The following is a 24,551-nucleotide window of genomic DNA, read 5'->3' on the forward strand; positions in this document are numbered from 1 at the left end:
GCAATACACTGAAGGCCTATCGCACTGCTTGGAACACTAACCCAAATTTTTGGCCCCTTGCCCCGGAGCAGCAATAGGCGACGTTAGACACCTCCTAGCCTTCATATCGTATTGCCACACGCAGCTGACCCTTTCTCACAATACTATCACACTATATCTAGATTGCGTCCAGCATTTCCTGTCCCTGCAGGACCCCAGTAAACCATCAGTATTCTCGAGCCCACGCAGTCAAGTCCCTCCTACAGGACATACAGAAGCACCAACCTGTAGTCAGTGGCAAGCGCCTACCTTTCTAGAGTGCCCTCTTTAGGGACATGTCTGAAATCCTTACTCATTCCCCGTTAGGGCTTTGCCTAGCCTAGTCGCCCAAACAGCCATCTACCAGGCCCTACGACCTAGTGAATTTACAGTCAGCGGCTCCGGCAGTCAGACACTGCTCCGACGCCACCCCACTCGCTTTCGAACCACTACACTCTCACAGTCTGCAAACACAAAAAAAACAGCCCCGGGGTTGACATCAACCTGTTTCAGACTAACAACGCCTGACGCCCAGTGACGGTGCTCGACCGATTACTGCTCCATCTACCCAGCTAATCTGATGGTAGCTCGTTGCTACACTTTCTAAGCCAGCTCCCTGAGTGGCAGCCAGTTTGTGAAGCATGTCAGAATCCTCCTAAGCAACTTGGGCTTCAAACCCCAGTCAGTTCTCTGGACATTCTTTCCAAATTTGAGCAGCCTCAGCTGCCTTCCAACAAGGAGTACCAGACCACGTAATCAACATACTAGGCTGATGGAAGTCTCCTTGTTTTGCCTCATACTTCCCAAATCCTCAGGAAGAAATGGCACAAGCTTTTACCAAGCTGGCTCAATAAATACAATAAATCAATAAAAGCTATTTCCCAATCTGAGTCTTTTGCTCCCTTTTCTTGGCATACTGACCAGACCACCAAGCACACTTCAGGTCTATCTATGTTGTAAGTCTTGTCGCGTGTTTATGTGATCCACATCTCTCGGTCAGAGGGTAACGACCATAAATAAGAAGGCCAGTATGGTGGCCTGAGTTTATGGGAGGAGCCCAGAGGGTATTTAAGCAGCCCACTCACATATGCTCTTTGTCGTTTCAGTGTGCGGTACTACACGTCACTGGGCCGACTCTTCCCAGCTCACCTCATGTCCGCAAGTCTGCGCATTCAATCGCATTCGACACCCTACCGCCCTTCCCCTTTTCAGGGCACTTCTCAGCATATCCTTCTTCAATTAACTACCCATTATTTACCTTGGTTATGCCCCCTTTTCTTGGCATACTGACCAGACCTCCAAGGCACACTTCAGATCTATCTATGTTGTAAGTCTTGTCGCGTGTTTATGTGATCCACATCTCTCTCGGTCAAAGGGTAATGACCATAAAATATATATATATATATATATATATATATATATATATATATATATATATATATATATATATATATATATATGTGTGTGTGTGTATATATATATATATATATATATATATATATATATATATATATATATATATATATATATATATATATATTAGTCTACTTGCATTAAAATTCTATTATTAAAGTAATTTTTATATAATTTCTAATTGGTAACAAAAAAATTGTAAACCCTAAAATATGTTTTAAACATGGACTGTTCTATTACAGTTATACAGGTTTATATTTGTATACTTTATTAAAAAAAAATATTTAATGATTATAAATGTATTTTTCATTTATATGAATGGTGTATAGCTGCATTACATATGTGGGATTCCATTAATTTACTATACACCATTCACATTTAAATAGGCACATTTATGGGGCCAGATTCACAAAGAGATACGACGGTGTATCTCGAGATACGCGGCGTAAGTGTAGATGTGCGCCGTCGTATCGATGCGCGGTACCCACAGAAGCACATACACGTGAACTTAGGCTTCACCCGTCCAACGCAACTGTCCTCCGCCGGCGAAACTTAGGCGCATATTTAGGCTAGGCGTATTCTTCGTTCCCATTGATTTGCTATTCAATTATGCAAATGAGGGAGAAATGCCGATTCACATGCGTACGATTGTCCGTCGTAGGCTACGCGCGGTGCGCGTAAGCTGCTCGCCCGATCTAAAGTTACCCTTCATAAAAGCAGGGGTAACTTTGCAACGGACTTGCACAGGTCAGCTGGAGAGCAGCAACAGCAGCAGTGTGACAGAGGAGCTGAGCAACAACACTTGCAGGACAACACATCTGTGTGCCAACATGTCAGGGGCAGCCGTGGTCATAGTACTACGGCGTCTACAAGCACGCAGGAGGAGGAGGAGGGCACAGGAGAGGGTACCCCGAGATCGCATGGACCTCTTTGGCATGGTTGAATCGGAGGTGTTTCGCTTGTTGAGATTTGACACTGAAGCCATCATGGAAATAGTACGATCCCTGCAGGATGACCTCACCAGCCCAACACATCGATCACAAGCAGTGCCGCCACTGCTCAAGGTCATGGCAACCCTGCATTTTTTAGCCAGTGGATCATTTCAAAGAACCAGTGGAAATTTGGCTGGGATGTCCCAATCCACAATGAGTAGGTGCATGCACCAAGTTGTACCCGCTATCCTGAGACGGATGTCCCACCACATTGTGAGACCCACCCAGGAGGTCCAGCAGGCAAAGGCAAGAACCGATTTCTATAAAATAGCCAGATTTCCACGCACTGTGGGGGCCATTGATTGTTCTCATGTGGCACTCCAGCCCCCCCGTGACGCTGAGCATATGTACCGTAACAGGAAGAATTGGCATTCAATTAATGTACAAGTAATAACCGATGCTCAAGGCCTCATATGGCACGTCTGTGCTAAACACCCTGGGGCCACCCATGACAGCTTTATCTACCGGCAAAGCGACATCCCAGGACAATTTGAACAGAACGTGTATGGGGACAGCTGGCTGGTTGGTGAGTGACATGGGTGTCAGGCATGACTGTCCCCCCCATGATGCAGACATCACGAGGGGCACATGCATGACTAACCTCCTCCTGTCTTTTCCCTTCCAGGTGACTCTGGATATGCCCTGGGACCCCACCTGATGACCCCATTCCGGAACCCACAAACACCAGGAGAAAGAAGCTACAACGAGGCTCATATACGTACCCGGGGAGTGGTGGAGCGCACGTTTGGCCTCCTGAAGTCACGGTTCCGATGCCTAGATAGGTCTGGGGGTACACTGTTGTATGCCCCAGACTTTGTGTGGCAGATTATTGGTGCATGTTGCATTCTGCACAATTTCGCCATGAGAAGGGGCCTGCAGGTTGAACTCCGTCATGACATTCCCCCCCCAACCGAGGGTCCCCCGTCTGCTGAGGGAAGAGCAGTCAGGAGATGCCTCGTGGTAGGCTTATTTTCACGTGCAACACGCACATGAAACATGTCACAATGAGAATGCACGCATGCACCCCACTGTGGTCCCTAACACACCCCCCCTCACCCAAACCACAATAAATTGGATTAGACCGAAGTACACCGTGCGGTACTTGGGAGCAGCAACGCCACGTCAAGGCTCCAATTATGTTGCTGTATCTTTCTCTGAAAATATTTCAAAAAAAAAATATCCCGAATAATAATAAAATAAATACAACTCCAATCGAGTATCATAATAACATAATATCACTCATATCATGAGTATCAGTTAATAACCAAAAATCATATCGAGTATAAAAAGAAAATATTCGAACTGGCACTCATCTGGCCCGACGTGGACTACGCCTAGTGCCAAGGCTCCGTGCCCTCTGTTGCCTGGGGGCAGCCGCGGGTGGGGGGGTGGGTCATTGGGAGGAGGAACATCCCCCGGTCTCTCCCTGGCTGCCTGGATACCCTCTAAAGCCAGGGCTATGCGGGTGAGGACCGCAGTGGTCTGATTCCCCACCGCCTCAATGGCTGCTGTATTGGCCTGTATGGCCACTCCCAGGCTCCTGACCTCTGCCACAAGGCCTGAATTTGTGTCATCCAGGTCCCTAACGCAGGTCACCAATGCAGTGCTGTTGGCACTGACCTCCTGCACATTTTCGGTCATGGTGGCAGTGAAAGCAGCCTGGGTCTGCTGCATGGAGGCCAGGCTGGCTGCCACCCGGCGCATATCACATGCCACAGAACCCACATGGTGGGTCTGTCTGGCCAGGTCCATAGCCAAAGTGGCTTCTAAGGCGTCAGGATCACCCCTCGTCTTCCTAGTTGCCTTCCTGGGTGCAGGTGAGGCTTGGGGACGAATGTATGGGGAGGCCCCTGAGGGCACTTCCCTTAGGGAGGATGGGCTTCCCAAAAGGTCGGAGGCCCTTAGGGGGGTTCCCAAAAGGGTGGAGGCCCTTGGGGGGATCCCACATTTGAGGGCCTTGGGGGGGTTACAATGAAGTTTGAGTCCCTTGGGGGGGTATCCCCTATGGAGGTGGAGGTATGGGAGGGTCCAGCGACGGTGGTCTCATCCCCCAGATATATGCCATCATCCAGGTGCCTGTGCTCCTCCTCCACTTCCTCTAATGGAGAGGTGTGGACACTGGTATCCTGGGATGGGGTTGGTTGCCCAGCAGCCGAGGATGGGCCCGCTTCATCCTGCACATCTGTGGATGACACAAAACATTCACATGTTGGTGGACCCACACACTTGTCACATATTCACTCCCCCCCCCACATGCTAGACACCAGATAAAAGATAAAACACACTCACCTGTCCTCAAGGGCTGATCAACTGACTCGAAGCCCTCCAGGCCCTCCACCTGCTCCTTCTCCAGGCACCTGGCAATGACCTCCTCATCAGGTGTCAGTCTTATCTTCAGGGCTGGACCACCTCCGGTGCCCCTTCTGTGTTTCTTGATCTTGGCCACCTTCTCCTTCACAAGACGCTGCAGGTCGTTGATCTTCTTGGCTATCTTGTCTGGGGTCCGGTTGGCATAGCCAAGGGCACTCACCTCCGCTGCAATCTGTGCCAAGATTTGATCCTTACGGACCTTGCTGATTGAGCCACTTTCCTTGCCGTGGAGGAACTTATTATATTTTCGCATGGCATCAATAATGACCGCCTTCTCCTCAATACTAAAGTTTTTATCCCTCCTATCCTTAGACGCAGCCTCAGACATCTTTTTGGATAAGAAGAAAGCAAAAGTAGTCACACCAAACGACCAAAACCAGCAGGTGTACTTTTGCACTTGACTGGCGCATGTCTGGGCGGATTTATGCCCTGGGCGGAAACGGTGGGCTGGGTTATCGTGGGGGAATACGATAGGCGAATTGGGGCGCATGCGCAGTGGGACGCGGGGCATGCGATCACGTGACGGCGCATGCGCCGTTCGTTCGGACCTTAATTTGCATGGGGTCACGCTTCATTTAAATGGATCACGCCCACCTCCTTCCCACTTTGAATTGCGTCGGGTTACGCCGTCTAAATTACGTTACGATGGCGCATCGCAGCGCGCATTTGCTTGCTGAATAGGCTGCTTGCCTCTCTAAGTTTCGACGGTGTAGTGTATCTGCGTTGCGCTACGCCCGCCTAATTATGCGCTGAGCTACGTGAATCTGGGCCATGATCTTTAAATATTGATAAAAACAATGGCCCGGATTCACAAAGCACTTGCGCTGACGTATCTCGAGATACACCGCGTAAGTGCAAATATGCGCCGTCGTATCTATGCGCCGGACTCAGAAACCAAGATACGCCTGAAAATAGACTTCATCCGACCGACGTAACTTGCCTACGCCGGCGTATCGTGGGCGCATATTTACGCTGGACGTATTTGGTGCTCCCATTAATTTTTTATTCACATATGCAAATGAGGGAGATACGGCAATTCATGAACGTACATGCGCCCAGCGCAGGCTACGCGATGTGCGCGTAGGTTGTACGTCCGGCCTAGAGTTATTTCCCATAAAGCAGGTGTAACTCAGCAACAGACATGCACAGGTCAGCTGGAGAGCAGCTGCAACAGCACCGTTACGGACGAGCAGAGCAACCACACTTGCAGGACAACACATCCGTATGCCAACGTGCCAGGGGCAGCCATGGTCATATCACTACTGCGTCCACAGGCACGGAGGAGGGCACGGGAGAGGATATACCGAACGCGCATGAACGTCTTTGGCATGGGGGAATCGGAGGTGTATCGTATCTTCAGATTCAGCCCTGATGCCATCCTGGAATTAGCCACAGCCCTGCATGATGAAATCACCAGCCAGACACAAAGCTCACGTGCAGTGCAACCACTGGTCAAGGTACTGGCAACACTCCATTTCCTTGCCAGTGGATCTTTCCAACGTACAAATGGAGTCGTGTCTGGAATGTCACAATCCACCATGAGCAGATATGTGCACCAGGTTGTCCCTGCAATCCTCACATGCATATCCCACCACATCATCAAACCCACCCATGAGCACCTGCGGCAGAAGGCAATGCAGGATTTCTGAAGCATTGCCGGATTCCCACGCACCGTGGGGGCCATTGATTGCACACATGTGGCACTACGGCCCCCCCGTGCCACAGAGCACATATACCGCAATCGTAAGCAGTGGCATTCCATCAACGTACAGGTGATAGCTGATGCCCATTGCCTCATATGGCACGTCCGTGCCCAACACCCCGGGGCCAGCCACGACAGCTACATATACCGTCAAAGCAACATCCCAACAGAATTGGAACAGAACGTGTACGGGGACAGCTGGCTGGTTGGTGAGTGACATGGGTGTCAGGCATGACTGTCCGACCCCATGATGCAGACATCAAGAGGGGCACATGCACAGCTAACATCCTCCTGTCTTTTTCCTTCCAGGTGACTCTGCATATGCACCTGGGCCCCATCTCCTGACTCCATACCGGAATCCCCAAACCAGAGGCGAGAGAAGATACAATGCTGCACACATACGTACCCGTGCAGTGGTGGAGCGCACATTTGGCATCCTGAAGTCCCGTTTCCGATGCCTGGATAAGTCCGGGGGGACCCTATTGTATTCCCCAAACTTTGTGTGCCAGATCATCGGTGCATGTTGCGTGCTGCACAACTACGCCATGAGAAAGGGCCTGGAGATTGACATATGTGATGACCTGACCCCCGAGCCACACAGTCCCCCCCTGCCCGAGGCTACCCCGTCTGCTGAGGGAACAGCAGTCAGGAGTTGCCTCGTGGAACGCATCTTTGCACGTTAAACACAAACATTCATCACGGACAATGCACGCATGCACACCACTGTGGTCCCTAGCTCACACACACCACATCCATTCACACGGTCGTGGGGATAACCTCTCCCTGACGAACCAAGGTGACACGCCTGGCAGGAATGTCACCCACATACACATACACACACTCACACACCAGTCACACTGTAGCAGCACCGGGCAAACCCTGCCCCTGCAAACGGGTGTCCGGGCACCACTTCTGCACTCCTCACCGTGTGCAGTAAAAAAAAAAAAAGGGATCATGCCCTTACAGAAGGACGGCACATACCAACAAAAACAAAAAAAAAACTCATACTCTGAGCAAAAATAAATCAAAGAGTAGTCATTTGCCCTCTCGTGGGCCAGGCCTGGTGCCACGGGTCCGGCTACTCAATTGTCTGGTGGGAGACTCGGGTGGGGGGGTGGCGCATCAGAACGAGGTTTATCCCCTGGTCTGATGGCAAATGAAGCTATGGCAATGCGGCTCAGAAACAAGTTATTATCTGCCTGCATCCGCAGCTGGCGGGTGGTGGTCTGCCGCTGGAGTCACCTGTTGTGCCGACCCTCTGCCTGGATGGCAGCAGTGTTTGCCTGGATAACCTCCCCCAGGCTCTTCACCTCCGCCACGAGGCCTGCTGCTGTGGCCTGCAGCTCCCCAATGGCCAGGGTATGTTGCTCCAGCCTGGCCTGCACAAACGAACCATGGTCCCCAGATAGTGAGGGACCCCCTGCCACTATGTGGTGCTGCATAGCCTCAAGGGTCTCGGTTTGGTCACCCAGAACTGTGACCATGGCTGCGCAGTTAGCGCTCACCTCCTGCAGGCAGTCCGACATCGAGCTGGTATGGTCAGCCTGCTGAGCGAGGCACTGCTGCATAGTGGCTGGGGTGCCCTGCACAGCCACTGTGCATTCAGCCTGGGTATTGGCCGAGGAGGCCAGGCTGTCAGCCACACGGCGCAGGTCACAGGCTAGATCATCCATGTGGCGTGTCTGCCTTGCCTGCTCCCTCTGCAGCCCTTCTTGGAGGGATCCAACTACACCCCTGGTCTTTCTTAAAGCCTTCCTGGGGGATGGAGAAGCTTGTGCCCGTCTGGATGGGGTAGCCCTGGACGGGGTACCCCGGGAGGGGGTTCCCCTGGATGGGGTAGCCCTGGAGGGGGTTTGCCTGGATGGGGTAGCCCTGGAGGGGGTTCCCCTGGATGGGGTAGCCCTGGAGGGGGTTCCCCTGGATGGGGTAGCCCTGGAGGGGGTTCCCCTGGATGGGGTAGCCCGGAGGGGGTTCCCCTGATGGGCGGGGAGGTGTCTGAGGGTCCGGGGAAGGTGGAAGCCTCCTCAAAATAGAGGCATTCCTCCTGGTGGAGATCCACCGGCTCTTCCTCAACTATCTATAGAGGAGAGGTGTGGGCACTCCCCTCCACCGATATTACCAGGCTTCCCAGGGGGTCAGGCTGAGGCAGAGGATGTTCCAGAGATGGCATGGGTCGGACACCTGCAGACGACGGCCCAACTCCCTCCAGCAAATCTGTGGATGACACAAAACATTCACATGTTGGTGGACCCACACACTTGTCACATGTTCTTTTGCACCCCCTCACATGCTACACACCGAATGGGGGATAAAACACACTTACCTCTCCTCAAGTCCTGGTCACTGGAGTCGAAGCCCTCCATGCCCTCCACCTGCTCCCGCCACAGACAGCTGGCGATCACCTCCTCCTCCGGTGTCAACCTCAGAGATGAAGCTGCCCCTGAGGTGCCTTCTCATGCTGGCCAGCTTATCCCAGACCCGACGTCTCATTTCATTGATTTTCTTCTGAATATCGTCGGAGGTCCTGGTCTCATGCCCAAGAGCATTGACCTCCAGGGTGATCTTCTCATATATATCTCCCTCTTCCATGCCTTGCTGGTCCTGGCACTGTGTGCACCATTGAGGTAGACATCGTACTGGCCTATAGCTGAGGTCAGGATAGCCCTCTCTTCCATGGAGAAATTTTCCTTCCTCCTCTCCTTATCAATCTTAGCAGCTGCCATGGCTCCACAAAAGTACTGTGCTCCAGGGGGGAAACAAGCAAACAGGTGTACTTTTGCACTGGATGGGCGAATGGCTGGGCGTAAGCCGGTGGGCCGGCGTATCTCAGGAAGTTGCGCCGGCGTAGTTGTGAGCATGCGCACAGGGGTGCTGGGCAGACGTCAGCGTCACTGCGCATGCGCCGTTCATGATACGCCGGGCGTAAAACATTTCACCACGCTCGGACCTTCATTTGCATGGGGTCACACCCACTTCCACCTACGCCAGTCTGCGCCTTCTAAATCCACGCCACGCCGACGCAGCTTTGGGAGCACTGGCTTCCTGAATTCCATGCTTGCCTCTCTGGGCTGCGTCGGCGTAGCGTAAAGAAGATACGCTACGGTGGCATAAATATGTCTGTGAATCTGGGCCATATTTTTTTAATAATTAGGTTAATGTAGATTGTGTAGGGGGAATTTAACTTTATTATTTTATTAATATGTTGGGGAATAATGTGTGCTGATTCATGTTCAACTATTGTATTTTACACTTCCTCGTACTGTAATCCCGCTACATCATGTGAGATTACAGTGAGAGGAGCTGTTTTTAGGAGTTCCCGCCGTTTTTAGATCACTCCTCATCTCAACATGAGAAGCGAGCTACAAAGTTTCATAAACAGGCACTCAGAGTAGAGCGATCTCCCCTGAGAATGCCTGAGAACTGAATAGCGGTATTTTACCGCACTTTCATAAAAGGACACCTATATGTGATAATTAATGTTTGGACTTGCTGCTGCTGCACATGACATAGGTAAAAAAATAAGTCTATTGCAAACAAGCCTAGGTGGATATAGTAAAGTGCAAATGCTCTGCATAGAATACAAGTGAAAAAACAATCAAGTTGTACAAAATTATATCAAGCATGTAGCCAGTGAATGTTCTGCTAGAAATCTGAACATGAAGAGTAACTTCATCTTTCAACATGACAACGACCCAAAGCATACATCCAAATCAATAAAGGAATGGCTTTGCCAGAAGAAGAATTACGTTTTGGAATGGCCCAGCCAGAGCCCAGAGCTGAATCCCATTGAAAATCTGTGAGGCGATTTGAAGACGGCTGTGCACAGGAGATGTTCTTGCAATCTGATAAATATGTAGGGCCAGATTCACGTAGCGCAGCGGATCTATAGACCCGCTCGATCTACGTGAATTAAGATCCGCTCCCGCAAGTTTAGGAGACAAGTGGCTAATTCACAAACCACTTACCTCCAAACTTGCGACGGCGGATCCTAACTCCCCCGGCGGAATTCAAATTCCGCGGCTAGGGGAGTGTACTATTTAAATCAGGCGCGTTCCCGCGCCGATTTAGATGCGCATGCGCCGTCCGTGGAATTTCCCGGCGTGCATTGCTCCCACTGACGTCACTAGGACGTCAGTGGTTGCGACGTGAGCGGGACTTGCGACGCGCGTGTTCGTGAATCGGCGTACGCAAACGACGTAGGAAAATTCAAATTCGACGCGGGAACGCCGGCTATACTTAACATTGGCTGCGCCTGATAAAAGAAGGGGTAAGTATACGACGGGAAAACCGCTACGGAAACGACGTAAGAACACTGCGACGGGTCCGCGTACGTTCGTGAATTTGCGTATCTCGCTGATTTACACTGTAACAGTGTTACACTGTAACACTGTCGGATCTAGCCCTATCTATGCGTAACTGATTCTATGAATCAGGCGCATAGATAGGACCAGTGTAAGTCAGAGATACGATGGTGTATCTGTGGATACACCGTCGTATCTCTTTGTGAATCTGGCCCGTAGTGTTTTTGCAAAGAAGAATGGGCAAATGTTGCTGATAAACTCCTACCTAAAAAGACTGAGTGCTGTAAAAAAAACAAAAGGTGCTTCAACAAAGTATTAGTTTAAGGGTCTGCACACTTATGCAACCATATTAATATTATTATTATTATTATTATTATCATTATTATTATTATTATTATTATTATTATTATTATTATTATATTTATTTTTTACTTCTCTACACCTAAAATATTTAAATGTGTTGCTCAACTGACTTGTACAGTTTATAGGTCACATTAAAAGAAGAAAAAGCTCTGAAATAATTTACCTTTGTCTCATTTTTTTTTACATTACAGAAACCTGACACTTCAACAGGGGAGTGTATACTTCTTATATCCACTGTAGCTACCATGTATACTGCATATATTATATTATTATGCCTATGATTGAACAAAAACTTTGTTTTGATGTAACTCTCTGTAAAATCTATCCTGTGTGATGGCTGATATTACATTTAAGCACAAGACAGAAAAAAGTTGGAATTGGCTTAGAGTTAGAATTAGAACCCGGTCAGGTTTTCCTTTTGCTCTTTGTGGCCCCATTGGGGAGATTTTCCCTAACTTTCTGTCCTACTGATAGTGTTATCAAGCTAACAGGGACATTAAAACACTTCCTTTCAAGCAAAGTCTTGATATCGTATTTACTACTGTCTTGTGCCCCACTGGAGATTTCTGTCTTGGTGACAATGCTGTCACTGTAAAAGGAAGTGAACAGGAAATCTTCCCAACAGGGACACAATAAAAATTCAACAGAGGTTCTAACCTTTCCCCACATTAGAGTTATACTTTGACAGGGGTCCACAATATCTTACACAATTGTACCACAAACATCTCAAACTATATATCAAACTTGTGATCACAAAGTATTTATATACAACAAGACCTATAATGATATTACATTTTTATGTAAGTAGGAAACACACAAATATTCTTGAATTAGGAACATGGGTGAAGCCCTCCAGAGCTGCATCTGCCATCATCTTCTGTCTCAAATATACAAAATAAGGTATTTCTTACCAGATATTGTGCGCTATGCTCAGTTGTGTTACTGTGGCTGAAGACAGTTGATTAAATCAAAGGTCAGTGCATTTGTTTTATTTGCATAGTGCTAGGTGATATGCAAATCCGTCAATAATTATACCATCGTGACCAAAGCGTGTTCAGGTGCAATTTTATTTGTCTGTTCGCTTAGAGCTTAGTTGCAGATCTTCTATAGATAAGTGGTAGTCTACAAGCTGATGACTGTATACAGCACTAAAAGAAGAGAACTGGCAACTGCAGAGCATGTCTGTGTTATTGTAGAATAAGGAGGTCCATTAAAACTATTCACCATTTGTTATTTTAGTCTGGAGGTTGTAGGTGGGGTGCAGCGGGTGTGGTGACAATAATTCACAGTCAGGGTCAAATGTAAAACTTGTATTGGTGCACTCATGGGGCCAGATCCACAAAAACCTGGCGTAACTTAAAAAATCCCATTTAAGTTACACTGCCTTAAAATTTCTACCTAAGTGCCCGATCCACAAAGCACTTATCTAGAAATTTCAGGCTGTGTAACTAAAATTCCGCCGGCGCAAGGCGTTCCTATTCAAATGGGGCGAGTCCCATTTAAATGAGGCGCGCTCCCGCGCCGGCCGTACTGCGCATGCGCGAAGTTACGTTACGCCGAGTTTTGAGGATCGCGACGGCTTAAAAAAGTTGCGTCGGGAAAAAAAAAAATGACAGCGTCGCTCGGCATGCATTCCTGAGGGAGAACTCCATGCCAATTTTCAAAAAAAAAGGCCCTTAGGTCTGGTATGGGTTGTAAGGAGACCCCCCACGCCGAAAAATCGACGTAGGGGGTCCCCCTACAATCCATACCAGACCCGTATCCAAAGCACGCTACCCGGCCGGTCAGGAAGGGAGTGGGGAGGAGCGATCGCCCCCCCCCCTCCTGAGCCGTGCCAGGCCGCATGCCCTCAACATGGGGGGGTTGGGTGCTCTGGGGCAGGGGGGCGCATTGCGGGCCCCCCCACCCCAGAGCACCCTGTCCCCATGTTGATGAGGACAGGACCTCTTCCCGACAACCCTTGCCATTGGTTGTCGGGGTCTGCGGGCGGGGGCTTATCGGAATCTGGGAGTCCCCTCAAATAAGGGGGCCCCCAGATACCGGCCCCCCACCCTAAGTGAATGGATATGGGGTACATCGTACCCCTATCCATTCACCTGTAGGCAAAAAGTTAAAGTTAGTAAACACACAACACAAGGCTTTTTAAAATAATTTATTATTCTGCTCCGGATGCCCCCCCTGTCTTCTTTATTAGCTCTATTACCAGGGGGGGCTTCTTCTTCCGCTCTCCGGGGGTCTTCTCCGCTCTCCGGGGGGGGGGGTTTCTTCTTCCGCTCTCCGGGGGGCTTCTCCGCTCTCCGGGGGTCTTCTTCCATCTTCTCCCCTCTTCCGCTCTTGACTCGGCGAACCCCGGTTCTTCTGCAGATGTCCGGTGCCTTCTTCTTCAGCGCTGGCTGCCTGCTATCTTTGTGTGTTAGCTCAATTTCTAACAGGCAGCCGGCGCGGTCTTCTGTGACGTCAGGTTCTTCTCCCCTCTTCCGATGTTGCCTCGTCGCCTGTTGTCGCTGTAATGATGGAAGCGCGCCTTGCATCCCATTTATATAGGCATCACCGTCCCATCATGCTCCGGCAGGTACCCACGTGGTGGGTGCCTACCCACGTGCACCCACCACGTGGGTACCTGCCGGAGCATGATGGGACGGTGATGCCTATATAAATGGGATGCAAGGCGCGCTTCCATCATTACAGCGACAAGATGCGACGAGGCAACATCGGAAGAGGGGAGAAGAACAGAAGAGAAGACCCTGACGTCACAGAAGACCGCGCCGGCTGCCTGTTAGAAATTGAGCTAACACACAAACATAGCAGGCAGCCAGCGCTGAAGAAGAAGGCACCGGACATCTGCAGAAGAACCGGGGTTCGCCGAGTCAAGAGCAGAAGAGGGGAGAAGATGGAAGAAGACCCCCGTAGAGCGGAAGAAGAAACCCCCCCCCGGAGAGCGGAGAAGACCCCCGGAGAGCGGAAGAAGAAGCCCCCCCCTGGTAATAGAGCTAATAAAGAAGACAGGGGGGGCATCCGGAGCAGAATAATAAATTATTTTAAAAAGCCTTGTGTTGTGTGTTTACTAACTTTAACTTTTTGCCTACAGGTGAATGGATAGGGGTACGATGTACCCCATATCCATTCACTTAGGGTGGGGGGCCGGTATCTGGGGGCCCCCTTATTTGAGGGGACTCCCAGATTCCGATAAGCCCCCGCCTGCAGACCCCGACAACCAATGGCAAGGGTTGTCGGGAAGAGGTCCTGTCCTCATCAACATGGGGACAGGGTGCTCTGGGGTGGGGGGGCCCGCAGTGCGCCCCCCTGCCCCAGAGCACCCAACCCCCCCATGTTGAGGGCATGCGGCCTGGCTCGCTCATCCCCACTTCCTTCCTGACCGGCCGGGTAGCGTGCTTTGGATACGGGTCTGGTATGGATTGTAGGGGGACCCCCTACGTCGATTTTGCGACGTGGGGGGGTCTCCTTACAACCCATACCAGACCTAAGGGCCTGGTATGCTCCTGGGGGGGAACCCATGCCGGTTTTGTTTTTACAAATTGCCGTGGAGTTCTCCCTCGGGAATGCATACCAAATGCCGTCGCTGGAATGGGCTTTTACATGGTGTTACTAGTTTACACTTTGTAACACCAGCCCTAGTTTTACACTTGCAAAATAAAAATTACGGCGAAAAAACGAAGCTGGAAAGCTTTGTGGATCGCCTTAAGTGCTAATTTGCATACTAGAAACGGAATTTCGACTCGAAATGCCCCCAGCGGCGGATGCGGTACTGCATCCTAAGATTCGGTAGTGTAATTCAATTACACATGCCGGATCTTCTGCCTAACTTTGGAAAAAGCCTTTTGAGGATCGTTTCCAAAGTTAGACACAGACTGAACAGCAGTTAAGTCTGCGTATCTCTTTTGAGGATCTGGCCCATGGTTTCCAGAAACGTGAAAGGAGTAGATTTCAAATAGACCTCTTTTGAGAGGGGGCTGAATGCGGCCTGGTTGTCTCCTGCCCAGTCAGGAAGGTATCCATAAGAGATTTAACCCTATGCTTTCCCTCCTCATCAGGAATCTTTCCCTAATACTAGTATGTGTTTTCCGAAGGAATTGTTCAACGGATGCAGATTTCCAAAAAGAAAGCGACTCCCTGACAACACGCCTCTTAACAAGAGGGTATACAAAAACTAGCCTTAAAAAGGCGTTTAATAGGGTGAAAGCCAGTGTAACGGCTACCCACTGGTGAGAGGGTCTCAGCCGTTGGAGAAGTCCTTTTCCCTGACAAGCTGTGATATGCCACATTTTACCTCCTTATATCTGGTTACAAACTGTACAGAAACAAATGACACCCCCCCCCCACCCAGGGGGGGCTTCAATACACATACTTTGAAATAATGACATTCCCTTGAGCCAATCAGTCGCTAGACGTTTTGGCTCCTAAACTTAGCTTGATCAGACAATAGAATTCAATCAACCTTTAAAACAATTATCACTCACACATAATCCCCATCAGCATACACCTCACAGGAGGCTGTTACCTACACAAAAGAGAGTTCATTAGCTATGCAAAGGGTAAAAGGTAAAGTGACGAGCGCAATGAATATGAGTAAGTAATCAAAGTGTTAATCAGTGAACATTGATAATAAACTAAAATTGAAACAAAGTGCTAAAAAATATTAAAAACATCAATAATGAATAAAAACGTTCAGCCAGCAAGTGGCCAGTGAAAAAAAAAAAAAAAAAAAAAGTGTGCACAAAAATAGCTGCAAAAGTCAGCAGGCAAACATAAATATGAAGCCTAAATCAGTCCTGGAATAATAGGCTAACAATACAGCCTTTATACGTGCATAAAAGTGTAGGAAGTTCCATAAAGACAAAAATAAATATAAACTTCTCCAATAGTGATAAACAAATGTTTAAAATCTTCTCATGTGGGTCTTCAAATAATGTGGGCTCACAATGCGCTTACCTTCCCAAGGTAATAATCAAGCCTTGATTAAATGGATATCCACAAGGGGTGTTGTTGAATCTGCAACTAGCTGTGGATGTTCAGGGCGTCCTGTATAATCCAATGTTTGTAGGCTCCAGATTTCTATTTGGCAGCGGTGGTGCTCAGCATGGGGAAATAAAAAAGGTAGCTTCCCATAGTGTAGTAAACCAAGGCTAATTTATTGGTAAAAACGCTAACAAGTGCATTTTAAAAGATCAAAGAAAACGAAACTAAGAAACAGCTGATGACAGCTTACTGATGTATTGCTTCAAAAATCAGTCCGTCCCTTACATGTTACACCACGTCACGTGGCTTCATCCTCTGATGAAGCCACGTGACGTGGTGTAACATGTAAGGGACGGACTGATTTTTGAAGCAATACATCAGTAAGCTGTCATCAGCTGTTTCTTAGTTTCGTTTTCTTTGATCTTTTAAAATGCACTTGTTAGCGTTTTTACCAATAAATTAGCCTTGGTTTACTACACTATGGGAAGCTACCTTTTTTATTTCCCCATGCTGAGCACCACCGCTGCCAAATAGAAATCTGGAGCCTACAAACATTGGATTATACAGGACGCCCTGAACATCCACAGCTAGTTGCAGATTCAACAACACCCCTTGTGGATATCCATTTAATCAAGGCTTGATTATTACCTTGGGAAGGTAAGCGCATTGTGAGCCCACATTATTTGAAGACCCACATGAGAAGATTTTAAACATTTGTTTATCACTATTGGAGAAGTTTATATTTATTTTTGTCTTTATGGAACTTCCTACACTTTTATGCACGTATAAAGGCTGTATTGTTAGCCTATTATTCCAGGACTGATTTAGGCTTCATATTTATGTTTGCCTGCTGACTTTTGCAGCTATTTTTGTGCACACTTTTTTTTTTTTTTTTTTTTTTTTTTTTCACTGGCCACTTGCTGGCTGAACGGTTTTATTCATTATTGATGTTTTTAATATTTTTTAGCACTTTGTTTCAATTTTAGTTTATTATCAATGTTCACTGATTAACACTTTGATTACTTAGTCATATTCATTGCGCTCGTCACTTTACCTTTCACTATTTTATTGTATTTCTATTTGATATTTATACATTATTAGATTGAGCAGCATCATCACTTTTAGTTCATTACTATTATTTTACTTCACATCTTAAGCTTTACTAGGTAGGCGCAAGAGCACCCTCACTTTATCATATGCAAAGGGTACATTAGCATTCAGCAGTGAAAGAGACCCTTGTCCAATTAACCCTTTGAGCTCAGAATACAATGTGGTACATCCAATATGAAAAGCCATGCAGTTCCTTGTAGTCCTCCCTGCATGAAGATTATAGATATCCAGGCAGAATAGTTCATAGGTCCGTTACACTACTCCCCTTTTGTGGAACACTCCGGCAGACCCGGATTGATCCTTTTCGGATCAACTTGGGGATGTCCGGTCTGCTGTTAAGGTAAAAGCTCCGTTTGCCTGGACAGTCCGTCGGCCTTCCCATTGACTTACCAGGTCGGTAGCTGATGGTGAAGGTGAATAATAGAATTCAGTTCTGGAACAGTCACTTGCTTTGCTCTCTCAATGGCTCCCAAAACCTGTTGCTGATGCTCTTGGGACAGATACGGCACCACCTGGATGCAAATCCCATTTAATCTTTTGACAATTTCCGCCTGTTTGTGCATTTCAATGTTCAAGCCACGGGACATCTCATAATACATGACATAGTGTAGTTGCATCTCTGATTTCTCACTGGCCAACTTGTCACATTCCCATTTTAGACTGTGATATTGTGCCGGATCTACAGTACATGTCGGGGAAGAATAATGGTAGGTGTAATGGCGCTAAAAACAATAAAAAAACTTAAAACAATAAATACTCCTCATCACTAGACCCATAAAATAATTAAGAAAGTAACGTGGTGAATCCTCCAATGGATGTGAATAAAATGTGTTCCACTCTGGGTCAATCCTGGAATACCATCCGACATCAACAAAAAATGTGGAGGGTATTAATAGTGGTAGATAATAATACGTACCTAATGATTAGTGAACAACTGTGCCAAAACACTGCACAATGTTGCATCAATACACTCAAAAATGACTAATTGGTAGCATAGTGAACATAGATGATAGTGAAAAAACAAATCCAGTATAATTAAAATCACCAAAGGCAGTAATCCATTAAAGTGCAGCGTGCAATGATATAAGTGCAAAAAATACAAAGTGATCCGAAGTAATTTAAATGACATGCACCAATGAGCATTAAAATAAAATCTATATGTGAAAAAATGTCCAGTGAAAAAAACAATATTAAGATGGTAACAGTGTCTCAAATAATCCACCAATTGAGGTTAAAATAAAACAAGGTGATATTAGCAAAGTGTCCCAGTGCATATAATCATGAAGAATAAACAATCATGAATAAATATTCAGTGAAAAAAATGTGCTCCAAAACACAGATCCTTATATCCAAAGCGTTCAGTGATCAATGCTGGATGTGCATGCGTGCTTATACTTCCACCATCAGGCTTCCCAGAAATGTCCGACAGACTAGGTGTTCCAGCCCCTTACCTCAGAGCGGCTTGTAATCAAGCCTAAATGGATATCTCACAGGCAGTCTGCTGCTCATCCACTCCCTCAATCTCACGGCTCGGTCACAGATGATTGCAGTCTCTCAGAGGAAATATAAAGCAAGGGGAGCCTCCATAGTGTAGTAACATTAAAACATTTATTTAAGCAACAAGTAGACACTCACATTTCAAGCAGTAAAAGTCGGCGTGTACGATCTTTGTGTTACTAGACTATGGAGGCTCCCCTTGCTTTATATTTCCTCTGAGAGACTGCAATCATCTGTGACCGAGCCGTGAGATTGAGGGAGTGGATGAGCAGCAGACTGCCTGTGAGATATCCATTTAGGCTTGATTACAAGCCGCTCTGAGGTAAGGGGCTGGAACACCTAGTCTGTCGGACATTTCTGGGAAGCCTGATGGTGGAAGTATAAGCACGCATGCACATCCAGCATTGATCACTGAACGCTTTGGATATAAGGATCTGTGTTTTGGAGCACATTTTTTTCACTGAATATTTATTCATGATTGTTTATTCTTCATGATTATATGCACTGGGACACTTTGCTAATATCACCTTGTTTTATTTTAACCTCAATTGGTGGATTATTTGAGACACTGTTACCATCTTAATATTGTTTTTTTCACTGGACATTTTTTCACATATAGATTTTATTTTAATGCTCATTGGTGCATGTCATTTAAATTACTTCGGATCACTTTGTATTTTTTGCACTTATATCATTGCACGCTGCACTTTAATGGATTACTGCCTTTGGTGATTTTAATTATACTGGATTTGTTTTTTCACTATCATCTATGTTCACTATGCTACCAATTAGTCATTTTTGAGTGTATTGATGCAACATTGTGCAGTGTTTTGGCACAGTTGTTCACTAATCATTAGGTACGTATTATTATCTACCACTATTAATACCCTCCACATTTTTTGTTGATGTCGGATGGTATTCCAGGATTGACCCAGAGTGGAACACATTTTATTCACATCCATTGGAGGATTCACCACGTTACTTTCTTAATTATTTTATGGGTCTAGTGATGAGGAGTATTTATTGTTTTAAGTTTTTTTATTGTTTTTAGCGCCATTACACCTACCATTATTCTTATCTGTCTTGAGTGTGAGAACACTTTCTGTCGTGGCTGCTATTTATTAATTTTAGCTTCCTTTTAGTTTAGAATACCCTTGATTAGGTGGATTTGCGCATTGGTTCCCCCTCTTATCATACATGTCGGGGAAGGTAGTCTTACCCGGTTCTCAGCAGCAAGCGGGTTGATTCCAGCAACGCGGGTGGTCACGGGACAAGCAGCAGCAGGTGTAGGTAAATAAGCCGAAGTCAGAGGGCCAATGTCGTTGCCCAGCACCACCTCGGCAGGTAGGTTGTCCATGATACCAACTGTGGTCTTTCCTGACCCGGCTCCCTAGTCTAAGTGCACCCGGGCGGTGGGTACGCGAAATACAGCACCGCCTGCGACCCGGACGGCAACTGTGCAAGTGGACACGTTCTCTGGCTTTACCAGATGTTTTTGAATCAGAGTGATAGTAGTCCCGGAATCTCTTAGGCCTTGTGCTACTTGTCCATTTACTCGTACCTCCTAACGGTGATGCTGACGGTTATCTGGAGAGGCAGCTTGTATTGGGTCTGCCTCATACCAAATTCCCAGACATTCCTCAGGGCCCCCCTCGGTCTCCAGGCAGTGGGCCGCAGAGGGACGTGATGGACTGACCTCTGTGTTGGGTGTTGTGCATCTCCAATTGTTATTTGTAGCTCTCAAAGGGCAATAACGAGCAATATGTCCCGTGTCGCTGCAGTGATGGCACGTCACCCTAGGCGAATCCCGGGGGTAGTTGCTAGGCCCCTGACGACGTGGTGGGACTGGAGCCCGAAACTCTGGGCGGTTGGAGTACGCGGTTCTACCTTCTGAGCCAGCCGCATAGTACCCTGGCTTACTTTCCTTGTCTCCGCGTACTCATCTGCTAGCCGAGCCGCCTCGCTTAAGTTAGCGGGATGGCGATCTCGTACCCAGTCTTGTATGTCTGCGGCCAGGTCTTGGAAGAAATGTTCCATTAGGAACAGCTGCAATACTTCCTCCCCGGTGTTGGCCTTGCACCCTTGGACCCAAAGGGATGCCACCCTTTGTAACTGGTTGGCCCATTCCATGTGGGAGTCCACAGCCATCTTCTTGGACTCCCGGAAGCGCTGGCGGTAGGCTTCTGGCGTTACGGCATATCGGGTTAGCAGCGCCTTTTTAACTTGCTGATATTGTAAAATATCCTCTGGAGCGAGAGCCCGAAAGGCTTCATTGGCTTTGCCCGACAATTTCCCCGACAAAATAGTGACCCATTGGTCTGGTGGTACCTGGTGTAGTGAGCACTGCCTCTCAAAGTCCGCCAAATATCCATCTATTTCCTCCTCACTTTCTACAAAAGCTTTAAATGCAGTCAACGGTATTTTCTTTCCTGTAGCAGCAGGTGGGGGGGTAGGAACTGCAGGTGTAATGGGCTGTCTCGCTCTTACCAGTTCCAGTTCTTGTCCCCTCTTCGTTTGTATCTCTTCCCTTGCTTCCCGGAACAGCTGGTTGATTAGTTCCACGGACGTTTCTGGATACAAGGATAATCTCCGCTGTACAATCCCAGTAATTACATCTTCTTCGCTGACCGGTGCAAGGGGCTCCGTTCCTTCCATGGATCCATCCATTTCGTCCAGCTCCAGCAGTTCAGCTATCAGCTCCCTCCGTGGTCTGTTACTGGCACTCCTACCACGACTCTCTAATAAATCTTTCAGTGTGGATCTTTTCAGCCTGGCGTACTGCGACTCCATTCAGCACTTGCTCTTTGGATAAAAGGACCATCCCAGTGCTGCCAACCAATGTAACGGCTACCCACTGGTGAGAGGGTCTCAGCCGTTGGAGAAGTCCTTTTCCCTGACAAGCTGTGATATGCAGGTACCGCCGGTATATCCCATCGAACGCCCTTTCAAGAAACGAGACGGGCTACGTTTGCAGAGTCAAGCAGGACTGACTTTAAATGCCACATTTTACCTCCTTATATCTGGTTACAAACTGTACAGAAACAAATGACACTCCCCCCCACCCAGGGGGGGCTTCAATACACATACTTTGAAATAATGACATTCCCTTGAGCCAATCAGTCGCTAGACGTTTTGGCTCCTAAACTTAGCTTGATCAGACAATAGAATTCAATCAACCTTTAAAACAATTATCACTCACACATAATCCCCGTCAGCATACACCTCACAGGAGGCTGTTACCTACACAAAAGAGAGTTCATTAGCTATGCAAAGGGTACATTAGCATTCAGCAGTGAAAGAGACCCTTGTCCAATTAACCCTTTGAGCTCAGAATACAATGTGGTACATCCAATATGAAAACCCATGCAGTTCCTTGTAGTCCTCCCTGCATGAAGATTATAGATGTCTAGGCAGAATAGTTCATAGGTCCGTTACAGCCATCAATAGGCGAAGTCTGATTTTCAAGCCAAAAATAAAGAAAAAAAGTGAAGAAAACAACACAAGGATTATTATCGGATATTCAAATGAACATCTTAAGATTAGAGTTGAGCGGACACCTGGATGTTAAAAAAAAGTTTGGGTTCGGGAACCCGAACCCGAACTCCGAACCCCATTGTAGTCAATGGGACACGGACTTTTAGAAAAAAAATGCGCGGAGGTCCCCGCAAATTCAATAACCAGACCCTTTAGGTCTGTTATGGATATTAAGGGGAACCCCGCCGTCAATTAAAAAAAAAATCACGTGCGGTTCCCCCTAAAGATCCATAACAGACCCTTCAGGTCTGGTGTGGATTTTAAGGGGAACTCCACCCCAAATTTAAAAAAAAAATGGTGTGGAGTTCTCCCTAAAATCCACACCAGACCCCTTATCCAAGCACGTTGACCTGGCCGGCCGCAGAAAAGAGGGGGGACAGAGTGCGGCCCCCCCTCTCCTGAACCGCACCAGGCCACATGCCCTCAACATTGGGAGGGTGCTTTGGGGTGGGTCCTTGGCCAGGTCAACGTGCTCGGATAACGGGTCTGGTTATGGATATTTAGGGGGAACCGCACGTCATTTTTTTTCCCCTTAATATCCATACCAGACCTAAAGGGTCTTGTTATTGAATTTGCGGGGACCTCCGCAAATTTTTTTCCCCCGAACTCCGAACCCAGACTTTTTCCAATTATTTGGGTCCGGGTTTGGGAAAAACCCAAAGTCCGTACCGAACCCGAACTTTACAGTTCGGGTTCGCTCAACTCTACTTAACATACAGAAAATTATTTCTAATTTTTAGCCTATTCTTACCGAAGATCCTATCCTTAAGAATTTGGTGACGGATATATCACAAATTACCTTCTGTTGGTCCAGAGCGAATATAAAGGTAGCTTTAGAAAAGATCCATGTAAAACTCATGGTACTTACTCATGTGGGTCCTGTGCACAATGCATGGTAATAGGTAGGAGAACCACACTGGCACTGCCTAATGGAGAGACATTTTGCTAACTGCAGAACTCGGGGAGTCGTGTATCTCATGCAGTGACAGTGTGGTTCTTTTTACATAGGAAAAACAAAACAGGAATTATGCAAACGGTTGAAAAACATATATAGCCAGATTCAGAGAGACGGGTGCATCTTTAGTTCGGCGTAGCTCATCCCATTTGCACTACGCCGACGTAACATAGTGAGGCAAGGCCAGTATTCACAAATAGAGATGTACAGAACTGTTCGCCGGCGAATAATTTGCGGCGATTTTTGCGCGTTCGTCGATGCACGCAAACATATGCGTAGTAGTCAGTTGCCTGGCTGCCAGCGTGTGTCAGGGGTACAGTGTACACTGTGCACAGTGCCACCCACCACTGATCTATCTTGGTGGCACAGTACATAACATTTAAAAAAAAAAATATTACTGCAATATAATAGTAGTCAGTTGCCTGGCTGCCAGCGTGTGTCAGGGGTACAGCATACTCTGTGCCCAGTGCCACCCACCACTCATCTATCTTGGTGGCACAGTAGATAACATTTAAAAATATATATATTTTTTATTACTGCAATAGAATAGCAGTCAGTTGCCTGGCTGCCAGCGTGTGTCAGGGGTACAGCGTACACTGTGCCCAGTGCCACCCACCACTCAACTATCTTGGTGGCACAGTACATAACATTTAAAAACCCCCAAAAATTTACTGCAATAGAATAGTAGTCAGTTGCCAGCGTGTGTCAGGCTCATAGTATATACTGTGCCCACTTGCCCAGTGCCACCACTCATATATCTGGTGGCATAGTAGATTAAATTTAAAAAGAAAAAACACAATTTTGACTGCAATAGAATAGCAGTTAGTTATCTGCAGGCGTGTGTCAGGCCTACAGCGTCTACTCTGCCAACTTCTGCCAGTGCACAGTGCCACTCATATCTGGTGTCACAGTAGCTTGCACGCATAGTACAACTAAATAAATAAAAAAAAATAACTGGCAGAGGCAGGCCACCCCGCAGGGGCTGTCGTGGTCGTGGTGCTGTGATTCCTTTTGGCCCTAGAATAATGACCAGTGTTCAGAGGCCACGTACCCTGAACTCGAAAAGTTAGGGTTACAGATAGGGTTAGGGTTAGGGATAGGGTTAGGGTTACAGATAGGGTTAGGGTTACAGACTGTAACCCTAACCCTAACTGTAACCCTAACCCTATCCCTAACCCTATCTGTAACCCTAACCCAATCTGTAACCCTAACTTTTCGAGTTCAGGGTACGTGGCCTCTGAAGACTGGGTAACCCTGTCTGTAACCCTAACCCTAACCCTATCTGTTACCCTAACCCTATCTGTAACCCTAACCCTAAC

General features: G+C 47.4%; 1 protein-coding gene across 1 annotated transcript in view; it reads right to left on the reverse strand.

Moving 5' to 3' along the window:
* Positions 1-12,186, reverse strand: part of LOC120909269 (membrane-spanning 4-domains subfamily A member 8-like) — a 160,221-nt gene extending 148,035 nt beyond the window's left edge. The window contains exon 1 of the mRNA XM_040321001.1: positions 12,071-12,186. The gene's annotated coding sequence lies outside the window, so the exon portion shown is untranslated. The remainder of the gene's footprint in view (positions 1-12,070) is intronic.
* Positions 12,187-24,551: the final 12,365 nt, after the last annotated feature.

Source organism: Rana temporaria, chromosome 8, assembly GCF_905171775.1.
Source record: "Rana temporaria chromosome 8, aRanTem1.1, whole genome shotgun sequence".
Classification (NCBI taxonomy): Eukaryota; Metazoa; Chordata; class Amphibia; order Anura; family Ranidae; genus Rana; species Rana temporaria.